Here is a 16069-nt window from a genome sequence, read left to right on the forward strand (position 1 = left end):
ATTTTTTGTATTTTTAGTAGAGACGGGGTTTCACTGTGTTGACCAGGATGGTCTCGATCTCTTGACCTTGTGATCCACCTGCCTCGGCCTCCCAAAGTCCTGGGATTACAGGTGTGAGCCACCGCGCCCGGCCGGTTTGTTTAATCTTTTTGTAAAGAATATAGCTTAACATCATTAGTTATCAGAAAAATGCAAATTGCGATACCATAATAAGATACCACTGTACACCTACCAGAATTACTACAATTAAAAAGACTGATAATGCCAAGTGTTGGCAAGGCTATGGAGGAATTGGAGCTCTTATTTAAAAAACTGTTTGAGCTGGGTGCAGTAGTTCACACCTATAATCCCAGCGCTTTGGGAGGCTGAGGCAGGCAGATCGATTGGGGTCAAGAGTTCAATACCAGCCTGGTGAACACAGTGAAAGCTGTCTCTACTAAAAACACAAAAATTAGCTGGGTATGGTGGTGTACGCTTGTAATCCCACCTACTTGGGAGGCTGAGGTGGGAGGATCGCTTGAACCCAGGAGGCAGAGGTTGCAGTGAGCTGATACCGCACCACTGCACACCATCCTCTTCCAGGGCAAAAGAGTGACCAGTGGGACAATTTTAGAGACTTCTACTTGGTCTTTCTTTCTATAATGGCTCTTACTGCATAGATGAGTGAGAATGTGGAAGAATGTGAGAGTTCTGCCATCTGCAAAGTTATGCATCCCAATTTGCACTCAGGGGCTAGGAAATCACCACAGAGCACATCCACAGACTCACTGGGAGATGAACTTGGCTAGAACTCTATTTATCACCTGGCCTTCTATGTCCCCCCTCTCCAGAAGGAGGCTATAATGGTATTTTGGGTCACCTGGAAGCAGTGAAAGCTGAGACCCTGTATCTAACAAACCTCAAATGATCTGGTTATTTCCTGTTCCACACTGTACAGCTATTCTGGTAAATAGCCAAGGTCACTTTAGGGAAGAATCAAGAAAACATTTATTTTAGATGTTTATAGTGGCATTATGGATCTTCCATCAGTGCGTCCTGGGTCAGAACTGGCTCAGATCTGGAAACTAGGTAAGAGATTGTGATTTTCTATTTCAGCAGCTGACATCAGCCTCTGCTCACTCACCCTTGATCCTGTGGTTGAGTCAAGCAAGACTCTCATTGAATGTTCCCTGTCTTGCCCTAGGGACACCACTACTGCAGAGCCCTGAGGTCAGGGACCCCTTGGTTACCATTCAGGCCTTGCTGCCTGTCATTGTAATCGTGTCCACCTTGCCTCTGATGATTAAGTGACCCTATGTGGTCTCTGCTCTTCCACTTAATGTCTCCATTGACAGTGGCCATGGTATTCCATGGCAGTGTCTCCTCTATCAACCTGGACTATAGAGGACAGCAGCACTGAGCTCCTTTCACTAGAGACTTGTTTTTTTTTCTTTTTGAGGTGGAGTTTCACTCTTGTTGCCCAGGCTGGAGTGGAGTGGCGCGATCTCGGCTCACTGCAACCTCTACCTCCCAGGTTCAAGTGATTCTCCTGCCTCAGCCTCCTGAGTAGCTGGGATTACAGGCGCCTACCACCATGCCCCACTAATTTTTTTTTTTAATTTTTAGTAGACACAGAGTTTCACCATGTTGGCCATGCTGGTCTCAAACTTCTGACCTCAGGTGATCCACCTACTTTGGCCTCCCAAAGTGCTGGGATTACAGGCATGAGCCACAGCACCCAGTGGGACTTCTTTATTGCTTTGCAAAGGGAAGGCCTTCTGGGCCCTCCTCTCTGAGCCTTCTGATCCCTCATTAATACTCATCCAAGGCTGTTTCAGCATTGCCACCTCACTACTGTAAGCCATCACTGGGTCTAAACCTTAAGGACGAATTCAGCAGTGTGTTAAGACCAGTTCCAGTGGTCTCACCCGGATGTTAAATTCCGTGTCCAAAGAGAGGACCTCCATAGAACCCTCTTTATCTACCTTTGTATTCCTCAGCTCCCCCAAGCCCCAGCCCACATCCTCAAGATCTCTTCCTATATGTGTTTTCCTGTTCCTACTAATACGTATCAGCCAGACCTGTAGCTTTTTTGGTAAATAAGCTATTTCCTCCAGCAACGGGGACTATATACTTACTTGCTTGGGCAATGCTAAAACCTGACCCCTATTACTAGTCTAGAGCAGGGGTAGGCAAACCACAGTTCCATAGTTTCTGTATATAAAGCTTTCTTGGAATGCACATACACCTATTTGTTTCCCTATTATCCATGGTTGTTTTTGCACTGTCGTTTTAAGTGCAAAAGTAGAATTGAATAGCTGCAACAGAGACATGGCCTGCAAATCTAAAATATTTACTCTATTGCCCTTTAAGAAACTGTTTTTTGACCCTGGTCTAGAGGCAGTGAGGGAAGGAGTGATGGATCTTGAGGAAGATAAGCATCATCTTGTGAGGCATCCACCTCAGGTGCATTCTTAGTGTGGTCTTCAGGTCACGAGAGAATTCTCTAGTAAAAGAAGGGGCACTTCTGCAGGCCTAGAAGGCTCAGAGAAGCTGAGGGTGCAAGTTTCTCAAGTGCATCTGCCAGAATGTCCCATTCTTTCCCTATCAGAATTCTGACCCTAGGATAGTAGGTCTGCTGAGGCTGTGCCTTTAGTCTCTCTTGAAGCTTCACCACTCTTACAATCAGATCCCGGGCCTGATTTTCAGCACAGCCTGCACTTGGGCCATGAGAGATAGGGTCATTTCCAGTGCTGTTATGCAGTTCTCCTGTCTTCACGACGTACCCTGAGTTCTCTTTCTTCAAGGCTTCTAGGGAAAGCCAACCAACCCCACAATCCTTATTATTACTATTGCCCTGTATCTTTCAAGTGTTAGACTTAGGCAAAAGTCAATGTTGCCCCTGGAATTTCACCTGTACCTCATCCCAATCCACTGCACACATTGTGGACACACTTTGTGATGCTGTAGTCTGCCAGGGGTTATCACCACCTCAGTCACTAGCAGCATTTGGGTCTGCTTGTCACTTCCCTGGTGAGGGATCTGTTTTCAGAAGCCCATCCTGCTTCTGCCATTTCTGGTAACTGTCCTAGTCACTCCTCCACCCCCATCCCCCAAACAACTTGAGACAACGACTTGTGTGCAGGTGGATTACCTGGGAGGTAGTCCCTGGAAGCACAGCAGGAAAGCAGAGAATGTGAGAAAGAGAAGGAGAAGGCCAATGAAGGTGTCGGTGAGCAAGCTCCACTGTGTGCAACTAGGGCTGAAATCTGCTAGGGAGCCTCGAGGAGACCATGTGGAATGTGCCCTACAATTGTCCCTCTAGAGTACTTACCTGGATACCTGGGCTACTTACCTACTGACACTGTCCGTCACTGACAGGGCTGCCTCTAGGGCCTAGTCCAGATTGCTCCTCACAGGGTGGAACAAATTCCTGTGGTGCTGAAGAAAACCAGAGGGACGAAGGCATTTGAGGTGGGAAATTACTAGCCTGCCAGGAACGATCTACCAAAGCTTTAGGTGAACACAGATATGGGCCAGATAGTGCCTGGGTTCACGCCCCCAGGAAGTGGTGAGGGGCCAGCATGTCCACGCTGATGACTCCAGATTACACTGCCTGCCCAATACACCAGAAAGGGGAAGTGCCTCACCCAGGGCCACTACCGCCGTGACAATTCTAAGAGGAGGCTTGCAGGGATCCATCTCTTTCTGTGCCCCTCCTTGGTCTTTGATGTAACTTAGGTTTTCTCAATCTTACATAAAGTGCTACCCAAATAAGGCTCTGAAGCAAGCTCCCTGGGCCTGGCTTTCTGTGGGATTGCCCATCTGCCTAAGCAACTTGAGAAATTTTGGAGCCAGTAGCTGGAGGGAGGGAGGCTCAGGTCCTAGGACGAGCCTCAGCTCTCCCTGCAGGGCCCCAGAATGGAGAGTATCTTGCTTCAGGACTGGACAAACTGTGAAGTGCTTTCAAGCATGGGTAGGGAATTAAATATTAGTGTGAAAACTGCCCTAATTGTAAAACAGTTTCACTGCCCGCGATCCTTGCCCATTGATTCTATTTTTGTCAAACCTAGCTCTGAGCACAGTGTTTTTCAGTTCAGCAACACCGTATTTTTCAGTCAGCCCCATCATTTCTAAAAGTGCCTGGGTCTAATCTTTTACCTAGCACTTGGTATGTCCTGGCAGGTTTCTTCCCCGGGGCTGGTGCCAAGGCCAAGGCCAAGCTGAGCTCTCACCACCTGCAGGACTCCATGGCACTCTGGCTCCACCCAAGAGGGTGTGACCACTCCTGCCTTCTCCTTGTCCCTTTTATTTCCATGGTGGGGAGCAGGGCGGTGAGGGTAGGGGGGCAAATAAACTGAGGACGCCTTGAGATCCTGAGGGCTGGGTTTTAAAAATCCAACCTCACCCTGTTCTCAGAGGAATGGAGAGAGCCCTTTGCTGGAAAGAAGGTCCTGGATTTGTTGCATTTGCCCAGATCCAGCAGCAAGCCCTGTTGGCCTTATTTTCAGTCCATGTCCCGAGTCCAGCCACCTTATCACCTCCACCGCCGCCCTCCGTGGCCAAGCCACTGCCTCTCGTCTGGATTACACTAACAGCCTCCTCATGTCTCTTCTCCAGAATGAAGGCACCAGGGGACATCCCTTTCAAACCTAAGTCGGCTCATGTCAGCCTCCAAATGGGCTCACACGGCCTACGGGTCCTGCCTGGTACCTCTTTATCTTCGCTGCTCTTCCCTCTCCTGCGTGCTCCCGCCACCGGGCTCTCCTCGCTGTTTCTCTTGTACACAAAGCGCTCCCGTCTCACCTCGGGGCCTCCGCACTCGCTGTTCCCACCCCCTCCACACTTTTCTTCCAGATCTTCTTTCTCACGTGTTTTTTTCCAGCATCACCTCCTCAGGCCTCCTGGGAGCACTTCATCTAAAACACACCTCCCACCACCATTCTAGTCCTTCAGTCTGCTTTGCTTTTCTTCAAAACAATTACCGCTGCTTGGCATTCTATTACATATGGCTTCCCCCTCCTCCTGCATTTTTCTAGATTTTCATGTTCTCTGCATTTTGTATTTTACATTTTCTGTATTTCGTATTTCGTAGCAAAGTGTCCATCCAGCACATAGAAGTGCTTAATAAATATTTGTTGAATAGATAAGCCGGGCACGGTGGCTAGTGCCTGTAACCCAGCACTTTGGGAGGCGGAGGTGGGTGGATCACTTGAGTCCACGAGTTCCAGACCAGCCTGGGCAACATGGCGAAACCCCTGTCTCTACTAAAAATACAAAAATTAGCCCGGTGTGGTGGCACATGTATGAATGTGTGTGCTTAACTACTAGGGAGGCTGAGGTGTGAGGATCACTTGAGCCTGGGAGGTTGAGGCTGCAGTGAGCTATGATTGTGCCATTGCACACCGCAGCCTAAGCAACAGAGTGAGATCCTGTCTAAATAAATAAATAAATAAATAAATAAATAAATAAATAAATAAATGTCTTATTTAGTTAGCTAACGCCTCAGAAACTCTAAGTATCAATTTCCTCAGAGAGTTGATTGTGAGAATATTAATTTTTTTAGAAGTTAAATTTATTAATTTTTAAAACTTCTTGTTTTGAAATAATTTTATATATTCAGAAAAGTTGCAAATATAGTAAAATAATCCCCATATACCCTTAACCATTGTTCCTAAATGTTAACATTTTACATGTTTCCTTCGTCAGTCTCTCTTTGTATATGTACACATTATTCTTCAATTTCTTTTGATTAGGTAATGCATACAGATGGTACAAAACATAAAATACATTAAAAGTAAACAGTGAAACATAAATGTACCCCCTCTGCCATCCCAACACTTCTCTCCAGACCAACTCTGACTAGTTTCTTGTATATCCTGTCAGAAATATCCTATGCATTTACAAACATGTATGAATGTGTGTGCTTATCTACTTTTTTTTCCCTTTTTTTGAGACAGGGCCTCACTCTGCTGCCCAGGCTGGAGTGCAGAGATGGAATCATGGCTCACTGCAGCCTCAACCTTCAGGGATCAGGTGATCCTCCCACCTTGGCTTCCTGAGTAGCTGGGACTATAGGCATGCACCACCAAGCCTGGCTAATTTTGTTTATTTTTTATAGAGACAAGGTTTCATCTTGTTGCCCAGGCCGGTCTTCCACTCCCTGGCTCAAGCAATCTGTCTGCCTTGGCCTCCCAAAGTGCTGGGATTACAGGCGTGAGTCACCCCACCTGGCCTGTATTAGTCCATTTTCACACTGCTATAAAAAAAATACCCGAGACTAGGTAATTTACAAAGGAAAGAGGTTTAATTGACTCACGGTTCCACATGGTTGGGGAGGCCTCAGGAGACTAACAATCATGGTGGAAGGTGAAGGGAAGCAAGGACCTTCTTAACGTGGCAGCAGGGGAGGGAAGTATATAAGCGCAGGAAAAACCATTTATAAAACCATCAGATCTCGTGAGAATCCACTCACTATTACGAGAACAGCATGGGGATACTGCCCCCATAATCCAATCACTTCCCTCCTTTGGCACACAGGGATTACAATTCAAGATGAGATTTGGGTGAGGACAGAAAGCCTAACCATATCATGGCCCTTATCTATTGCATATATTTCATACACACACATACTTTTTCCTTCATAAAAACACACTATCCTCACTGTTCTGTACTTTACTTTTTTCATATGACACAATATCTTGAAGGTCATTCCATATCAGTCCACCTGGATCATTTTCTTCACGGGTGCAGAGTGTGCCAATGTTCGGATGTATGAGAGCTCATTTAACCCGCTCCCTATCGATGAAAATTTAGATAATTTCTAATCCTTCACTGCTACAGACAATGCTGTAATGAATATCCTTCTATACTGTCATATTGTATATCATCTGTGGAACCGATGACTGAGAGTGAAATTGCTGGGTAGAAAGATTTTTGCATTTTAAATGTTGACAGATATTACACTTTTCTTTTCATAAAAGATGTACTGGTTTGTATTCCTGCTGACAGTGTGTGAATGTGTTTCCTACATCCTTTATGATATAGTATATCCTGTTTCTGTTCCTACTGATTGAATAGTTGAAAATGAGATCTCAATGTAGTTTTATTTTTACCCTCATCTTCTTTGTGATGGCATGTACTTTTATCTTCTATTTCTCTTATTATATTTTTATAAACAGAAATGTTTATTTTTATAAACATTTTTCATATGTTTAAAAGCCATTGATATTTATTTTTCCATGAATTGTTTATTCATATTGGTGCCAATTTCTCTAATGCATTACTGGTTTTTCATTGATCTGTGAGAGTTCTTTGCAGAGGGAGAAAATTAACTTATTTTTTGTAATATGTGAATATTTTTTTCACAGTATTTGCCTTTTGATTTGTTAATGATGAACTTTTTTGCCAATCAGCTTTATTTATTTTTTAAAAATTTCCATATAGTTGAATGTCTCAATCTTTTCTTTTGTGGTTTCTAATGCTTTGTGATACATCTGAAAAAGCCTTGCCTAATCCAAGATTATTTAAAAATTATCCCGTGATCCCTCCTTCTTCTTCCTTTTTTTTTTTTTTTTTTTTTTTTGTAAAATAGAGGCGGGATCTCACCACGTTACCCAGCCTGGTCTTGAATTCCTAGGCTCAGTCCATCCTCCCGCCTCAGCCTCTCAAAGTGCTGGGATTACAGGTATGAGCCACCGCACCCAGCCTATCCCATGACAGACTTTCTCTTTCTTTCCCTCCCTCCTTCTCTCCCTCCCTCCCTTCTTTCCTTTATTCCTTCCTCCCTCCCTCCTCCCTACCTGCCCTCCCTCCCTCCCTTCTTTCCTTTCTTCCTTCCTTCCCTCCCTCCTCCCTACCTTCCCTCCCTCCCTCCCTCCCTCCCTCCCTCCCTCCCTCCTTCCTTCCTTCCTACCTTTTCTTTCCCTCCTTTTTCTGCAACCATGACAAATGAACTATTCCATGATTTCTTATGGCATTTGTTCAAACATACACAAAAGTAGAGGAATGTAATGAGCCTGCAGTATCCTCATCAATTCCAGTAGTGATCAGAACAGGGCCAGAGACAGTCTTTTTCATCTATGTCCTATCTATTCTCCCCACTCTTCAATAATTTTGAAGTAAATCCCAAACAACATATAATTTTGTGATTTTGATTTGTAAAATGCTTATGCCTTTTAGCCATCTGGAATGCTTTTAGAGTTAGAGCTCTAACCATTTTTTGCAGATACCTAGCCCATTCTCCCAACACAATTTGTTGAATAAACCATCTCTTCTCCAGTGATTTGAACAGTGCCTTTATGATACACTAAATTCCCACACATATTTGAGTCTATTCCTGTCTATTCATTATTCTGTTCCACTGATTCATTGGTCTATATTCATGCTCCAATTCCATACTGTTCTGATGGCTGTAGCTCTACAGGGTATTTTGGTATCAGACTAGATTTTTCCCTAAAAGGTGATTTAGATGTAAGCCTCCCCTCGGGCTCAAGGACACTGTCTGAGAGTGAGGGCCTGAAATGAGGCAGGGTGGGCGGTTCTCCCAGGGCATCCCATACACTTAGCTTTAGCCACAGCTGTGCCCATCAATCTGCTGTCTGAGATAAGGCATTGCCCTGGCAACCAGAGACTCAGGCCTAGTCCTGGCTGTGCCACTAAGGGCTGGGTGATCTCGAGCAGTCCATTTCACTCTTTAGAGCCTCTGCTTAGGAGGGCCTCCCTGCCAGCTCCAGCATTCTCCACTTCCAAAACACCAACCAGGGTAAGGGTGCCTTAGGGTGCCAGGCAAAATTGTGAAAGGGCTGCCAGTGGTCGCTTCCACAGGAAGTCCTGTAGATGAGCATAGGAGATTGGCTTGCTGGGGAACGGAAAGGGCAATTAAGCAAGACAAGACTGTTAACAGTCCCAGAGCTTGCGGGCTCTGCAGGGCAGTGGTCACCCCACCACCAGGTCCCGGAGCCCAGGGCTGCGTGTTCCACTGGGAGCCTTTGAGAGGTAGGAGCCATCCAAAGGTTACAATGCTTCTTTTTCTTTGCAAGGATTAGGATGGGGGAGGAAGCTGGGGTCCCCATTTAGCTCCTATGTCAAGGGTGCAAAGGGTGGAGCCCTCTTTCCCCCAGCATTTGGAGCTCTCTGTGTGGCTAAGGGAGAGGACGGAAGGGCATTTGGCCAGGAGGCTGGGGTAGATCACTACCAGTAAATGGCTGTGTGACCTAGGACAAGTCACCTGGCTTCTCAGAGCCTCGGTTTCTCTATTAGTTAGGAAGGGAGGAATGAGGATAAGTAGATTGGAACAAGACACTAGGTGGTCTCTCAGGCCCTCCAGCTTGGACAATCGGGGTTTAGCAGCTATCGCTATTGAAGCCAGCCAAGTGCAGAGCAGACCCAATTCCAAGCACCCTTTGGTGAGAGAGTGATGGAGACCCAGAGGCCCCAGGCAGGGCCCATGCCAGGTTGTAATCTGCCGCTGTCCCTCCCACCCTTCTTCTCTGGCTTCCACTTCCTGGTGGGCAGCCTGTGGTGCCTGCTGCTTGACAGAATATCACAGTCAGAGGGGATTCCTGAGATGCCTGGGAGGATTTATTTGCTCTCATGTCTGCCTTCAAACTTTATGAAATTTCTTAGGTGAGAGATGTGGGGAGAGGTGGTCGTGCTGAGAGGCTGTGTGTGTGTCCCAGCCGTGAAGGGGTACCCCACTGTTTTTGTTTGTTTGTTTGTTTGTTTTTTGAGTCAGAGTCTCACTCTGTTGCCCAGGCTGGAGTGTAGTGGCAGGATCTCAGATCACTGCAACCTCCACCTCTTGGGTTCAAGCGACTCTCCTACCTCAGCCTCCCTAGTAGCTGGGACTACAGGTATATGTTACCACATCCAGCTAATTTTTTGTATTTTAGTAGACATGGAGTTTCACCATGTTGGCCAGGATGGTCTCGCCTCGGCCTCCCAAAGTGCTGGGATTATAGGCATGAGCCACTGTGCCCAGCCAGGTCTCCCACTCTTAAGGATGTGAGGCATGAGGAAGCACTAAGAGGAATGTGGCAGAGGAGAGGGTGCTGGCAGGGGTGGCCCTGCTGGCTGACTTGGAGGGATGGGTGCTGAGCAGTGGCATTCACACATGCGGCATGGAATGATGGAATGGCCGTGAGAGGCACTGGGTCTGACTGAGAGGCTGTCTGTGAGGGAGTGGAGGGTGAGGGTGATGCCAAGGAGGGCGTGCGTAGGTGGATGTTTGCATGTGTACATTTGTGGATGGACTGAAGGATGTCCTTGCTGTCTCTGAGGGGCCAGGCCTGGCCTAGAAGCGGCACAGACTGTTTTAGGGTATGCTGTCAGGCCGTGGGGGTGCTGTCAGGGATCTGAATGTGAAGGTGAGCGCACCATTTCACCTGATGGTGAAGGTGAATGAGGGGTGAGCGCACCATTTCACCTGATGGTGATAAGTGACTGATTTTGAGGTGGCAATGGCTGGAGGGCACCTGCTGCTTTCTGCCCCAGGCCACCTGACAGGCAAGGAGCAGGTGGCTGAGTGTCCCTCCTGGGAGAGAAGGATTGACTGGCAGAGAGGGCAGATGCTGAGGTGGGGCAGGTGAGGTGTCTGGATGGGGCTATTTTCTTATAAAATGCCAGGGGACTGCTGGAAATGGGCTGTGGAGGTGCAGCTTGGTTAGGAACTGCCTGAAAGGAATGTCAAGAACCCCACATGCCCTAGGATGTGGCTGCAGGGAATTTCTTCCAGGATTCTAACTTCCCACCCTTGTGGGAGCCTGACCGGCAGCGATGTGACACTCACATCACAGTGGACTTTGCTTTGGAGGCTTCTGCACAGGGAATCTTATCTTGCTCCCTCAGCCGTGTTGTCTCTTTCACCGGAAGTACACGAGGCACTGCTCTGGTTTCCCAGTACCACGACTGGGAGTCACCACAGGAGCCAAGCCTGTCCACGCCCACCCTGCCCCAATGCCCCTTGTCCAACCGAGGGCTACTCCACTGGGCATTTTTATCCCCGGAAGGGCCTTCTGCCCAGAGCGGAGTCACCTCTCCAGGATGTGGCCTTGGGGAAGTCCATCCCATGACCATCCAGGAGAGCAGAATCTGGTGTAGTTCTACCACTGACATCACGGCGTGGGCAGGCCACTCTGCCTCTTGGAACCTCCCTCAGTGTACTCATCTGTCAAAAGGGATCAATTGTATCTGTATGGAACCTGGCTTTTATGTGTCTCAAATAAAATTCACCTTTTTTTTTTTTTTTGAGATGAATTCTTACTCTGTCGCCAGGTTGGAGTGCAGTGGCACGATCTCAGCTCACTGCAACCTCCACCTCCTGGGTTCAAGCGATTCTCATGCCTCAGCCTCCCAAGTAGCTGGGATTACAGGCACGCGCCACCACACCCAGCTAATTTTTGTATTTTTGGTAGAGACAGGGTTTCACCATGTTGGCCAGGATGGTCTTGACTTTCTGACCTGGTGATCCACCCTCGGCCTCCCAAAGTGTTGGGATTACAGGCGTGGAGAATTCACCGTTATCAATGCTGTCATTACTACCTTTACCCAGTAGTCACTGATGCCAAGCACACTCCTAAATGCTTTATGTGGATTATACATTCAGCAAATATTTGCAGAGCACCAACTACATGCCAAGCGCTATTCTAGGCACGTGGGATAGAACAGTGAACAAAATAGTAAACTCCCTGCTCACGTGAGGCTTATATTTCAGCATGAGGAGAAGGAAAATTTACAACAAAATGAGTATTCTGGGAAGGTGGCAGGTGCTGAGAGAAAGCCAAGCTGGAAAGGGAGGTAGGCCGTGCTGGGGAACGAGAAGTGATATTTCAACTTTAATTATCTTGCCTAATCCTCACAGCAACCCTGTGTGAGAGATATCAGTCCTGTTTCCAGTGAGGGAACAAGCACAGAGATGCTGACTGACTTCCCTAAGATTGCACATGGGCAGCAGAGCTGGGAGGAGCAGAGGTCTGTCTGACTTCAGAGCATGGGGACTGGAAGTCACTTTCTCCTGTGAGCCTCCTTCTCTGCATCTCCAGGTCACAAGCGTGGGACTGACCCTCTTCTAGTACTGAGGCTCAGTGAGTCTTTTATTTTTACTTATTTATTTATTTTTTGAGTCAGAGTCTGGCTCTGTTGCCCAGGCTGGAGTGCAGTGGTGTGATCTTGGCTCACTGCAACCTGTGCCTCCTGGGTTCAAGTGATTCTTCTGCCTCAGCCTCCAGAGTAGCTGGGATTACAGGTGCCCGCCACTACGCCTGGCTAATTTCTGTATTTTTAGTAGAGACAGGGTTTCACCATGTTGGCAAGGCTGGTCTTGAACTCCTGACCTCAGGTGATCCACCCTCCTCGGCCTCCCAAATTGCCGGGATTATAGGCATGAGCCACCGTGCCTGGTCACTTTTTTATTTTTTATTTTTATTATTTATTTATTTATTTAAAGACGGGGTTTCTTCATGATGGCCAGGCTGGTCTTGAACTCCTGACCTCAGGTGATCCACCCACCTTGGTCTCCCAAAGTGCTAGGATTACGGGCGTGAGCCACCGTGCCCGGCCACTTTTTAATTTTTTTGAGACAGTCTCACTCTGTCACTCAGGCTGCAGTGCAGTGGTGAATCATAGCTCACTGTAGCATTAACCTCCTGTACTCAAGTGATCCTCCTGTCTCAGCCTCCCAAGTAGGTAGGACTGCAGGTGCACCACCACGCTCAGCTAGTTTTATTTTGTAGAGATAGGGTCTCACTATGTTGCCCAGGCTGGTCTTGAACTCCCAGGCTTAAATGATCCCCTCGCCTCAGCCTCCCGAAGTACTGAAATTACAGGCCACCATGCCCAGCTTATTTTGTTGTTGTTGTTTTATTTATTAGGCCCCTTCTATTCTATAGGGAGTCTTCTTTGAGTGTAATCTGCAAGGTTGGAACTGCCAGGCCAAACCCCATTAGCCACTGAAGAACAGTCACAGGACCATGGAGGGAGGGGGCTCCCCTCTTCGGGGTATGGGGAACCGAGACAAATGGTGGCTTTCTAGGTGTAGAAGGCCTCCAGGCCCAAGGAGGGGTACCTGTCTGGTCATTGTTTCCATGGGGTAAATTAGGGGTGGGAGATACAGGGTGAAGGCCAGTTAGATTAGCATGGGGACATCCCTAGTCTAGCCCTGGAATCTTATTCCTCATTCTTGGCTTTTATGCCTCCCTGCTTTCTATTAGAAAGCCTTTTCTTTTGAGACACTGTCTTGCTCTGTAGCCTAGGCTAGAGTGCAGCGTGATCTTGGCTCACTGATACCTCTGCCTCATGGGCTCAAGTGATTCTTCCACCTCAATCTCCCTAGTAGCTGGGACTACAGGCATACACCACCATGCACAGCTAATTTTTTTGTGTTTTTGATAGAGATGGAGTTTCAGGCTGGTCTCGAACTCCTGGCCTCAAGTGATCTACCCGTCTTGGCCTCCCAGTGTTGGGATTACAGGAATGAGCCACTACATCTGGTCCTGATATTTTTTGAGTCTATTCAGTTGTCTGGTAGAACATTCCACATTCTAGGGGACAGTGAGTCAGCAGAGGAAGTGGATTGAGATTTCACTATATATCCAGAGCAAGCCTGGGCACTATCAGGTTTAAGTATAATCTCTCCTGCCCTGGAGCTCACTGCTGAGCTATGTCACCTCCCCCAGGAAGCCCTCTCTGATGCCCTGATCAGTGAGTTGCTGCTTTTTCAGTGCTTTCCCAGCACCTGACACACAGGCATGCTGCCCCTTCTGTGCTGCACTGTAATTATGTTTGTGCCTCCTGCATGAGGCTATGAGGGCCCCTAGGGGAGACCAGGAGGTAGTCACACCTCTACCCGTAGGACCAGGGACTCTGCTGGGGTATGCAGGGCGTGTCCTGCACAAGGGTGCCCAGACAAGGGGGTACATGGAGACTGGAATTAACTCCATATTCCACTTGTCAAACCGTGAGCCCTGGCACTGGGCTGCATCTGCCAGCAGGAAGTACACTTTCCTAATTCGCTTAAAGGAAACATGGATTGTGGCAGGCCTGCTTTGCACTGTACTGGCATTCAGTTGATGCTCAATAAATGCTTGTTGCTTAAGTGCTTGATAGAGGGTGGGAAGGGTTAAGGCAGATGAAAGTCTTCAGAAGAGGTGTGCTGGTAACTATTCTTTGGTGGGGGCAGGAGACCTGATTCATAGCATTTGCTGATTCCCGTGGTGCCAGTACCCCCAGGCTGATTCCAAGCCGCCGAGATAGGAAGAGGTGTGCACAATCCGCTCTCAAAGCCCCAATACTGGACTCCAGCACACCACTGCGGTTTTGCATTTATGATCTTAAAACTGCATCTGAAACAGACTTTGAAGTGGTGGGCGGGGAGAGAGAGAGAGAATGAGAATGTACTTCTGTTTGAAGTTTGGGGCCTCCTCAGGATGAGAAATTGCTTCATCCAAGTTCTGCGCAGCCTGTGCAGTTCTCCTTGCCCAAGAAGAGGCCGTGGGATGACCCCCTGGAATGAGCCCATGATGCCTAAAGCAGAGGCCTCTAAACCCTCCACTCAGCCTGTCTGTGACTTTGGCCTCAACAGAGAACTCCCAGGGGATATGTCTCCTCCATCTCCTGGGCATGAGCTTGGCTCTTCTGCCTCGATTCCTTCACACACACTGTTTACTGCCTCCAAATCCTACATGTCTCCTGTAGAATCTGCCCACATCCCATCACCGCAGGAAGCTGGCCTGTCTGTCTGGACATCAAGTCCTTCTCATCCCGCAGCTTTATGGGCCCCAGACTTTTTCCCCCAAGGCAGGCTCAAACCCTATCTCTTCCAGACCACAGCCTCTCTTCTCCTCCCCCAGGCGCCTCACCTGGATGAATCCCCATCCATCAAACATCCTTATCAATTGACTGACTGAACTAAGACATTCAGTGACAGATGAATGAATAATGAATTTGACACCCCTTTCTTAATCACCTAATATGTGCTAAGGGACAGGGAGTACTGACCTGGATACACAGTGATATCCTCAGCCCGGGCAGCTTGGGGCCTGCCTTAGTCTGTTTTGTGCTGCTATAGCAGATACCATAGAATGGGAACTTTACATAGAACAGAAATTTATTTCCTCACAGTTCTGGAGGCTAGAAAGTTCAAGACTGAGGAGGCAGCATCTGGCGTGGGCCTTCTTGTGGTGTCTTCCCATGGTGGAAGGCAGAAGGACGACAGATAACATGAGGGTCTGAGTCCATTCTTTTACAAGGAATTCATTTTATTATTATTATTTTTTTGAGACAGAATCTCACTCTGTCACCCAGGCTGGAGTGCAATGGCACCATCTCGGCTCACTACAACCTCCGCCTCCTGGGTTCAAGCAATTCTCCTGCCTCAGCCTCCCAAGTAGCTGGGATTTCAGGCACCTGCCACCATGCCCGGCTAATTTTTTCAATTTTTAGTAGAGACAGGGTTGGCTACTTTAGTAGCCATGTTGGCTAGGCTGCTCTCAAACTCCTGACCTCAGGTGATCCACCCGCCTAGGCCTCCCAAAGTGCTAGGATTATAGGCGTGAGCCATCGCGCCCGGCTGGAATGCACTTTTACAATAATGGCATTCATCCATTCATCAGGATGGTGCCCCCATGACCCAAACACTTCCCAACAGGCCCCACAGCTCAACATCACCTCATTGGGGATCAAGTTTCCAACACATGAACTTTGAGGAACACATTTAAACCACAACAGGATTGAGACAAGGGGGCACTGAACCCAGCTTGAATGGAGGGGTGACCTCAGGGAAGGCTTATTGGAGGAGGCAGCCTCTAAGGTGAGGAAGCAAAAGGTATTAACTAGGTAAGGGGGTGAGAGAGTTGTGGAGTTTAGGGGAAAAGGAGCAGGGTGGGAGGGAGTCAGGAATTCCAGGAGCTGTGGCTGGTTCAGCAGCATTGCCATGGACCCCACAGGGCACAGGGGTAGAGTGGATGAAGCTGAGGCCATGTCATGTGGGTCCCTAAGAGTGCATAGGGGTGCTACTGATTCCATGCTGCGTGTGTCGAAGGACTAGAGACATGCTGCTGCTGAGAAAAGGCTGGAGGAGAGGTGAGACCGAGAG

Source organism: Callithrix jacchus, chromosome 4, assembly GCF_049354715.1.
Source record: "Callithrix jacchus isolate 240 chromosome 4, calJac240_pri, whole genome shotgun sequence".
Classification (NCBI taxonomy): Eukaryota; Metazoa; Chordata; class Mammalia; order Primates; family Cebidae; genus Callithrix; species Callithrix jacchus.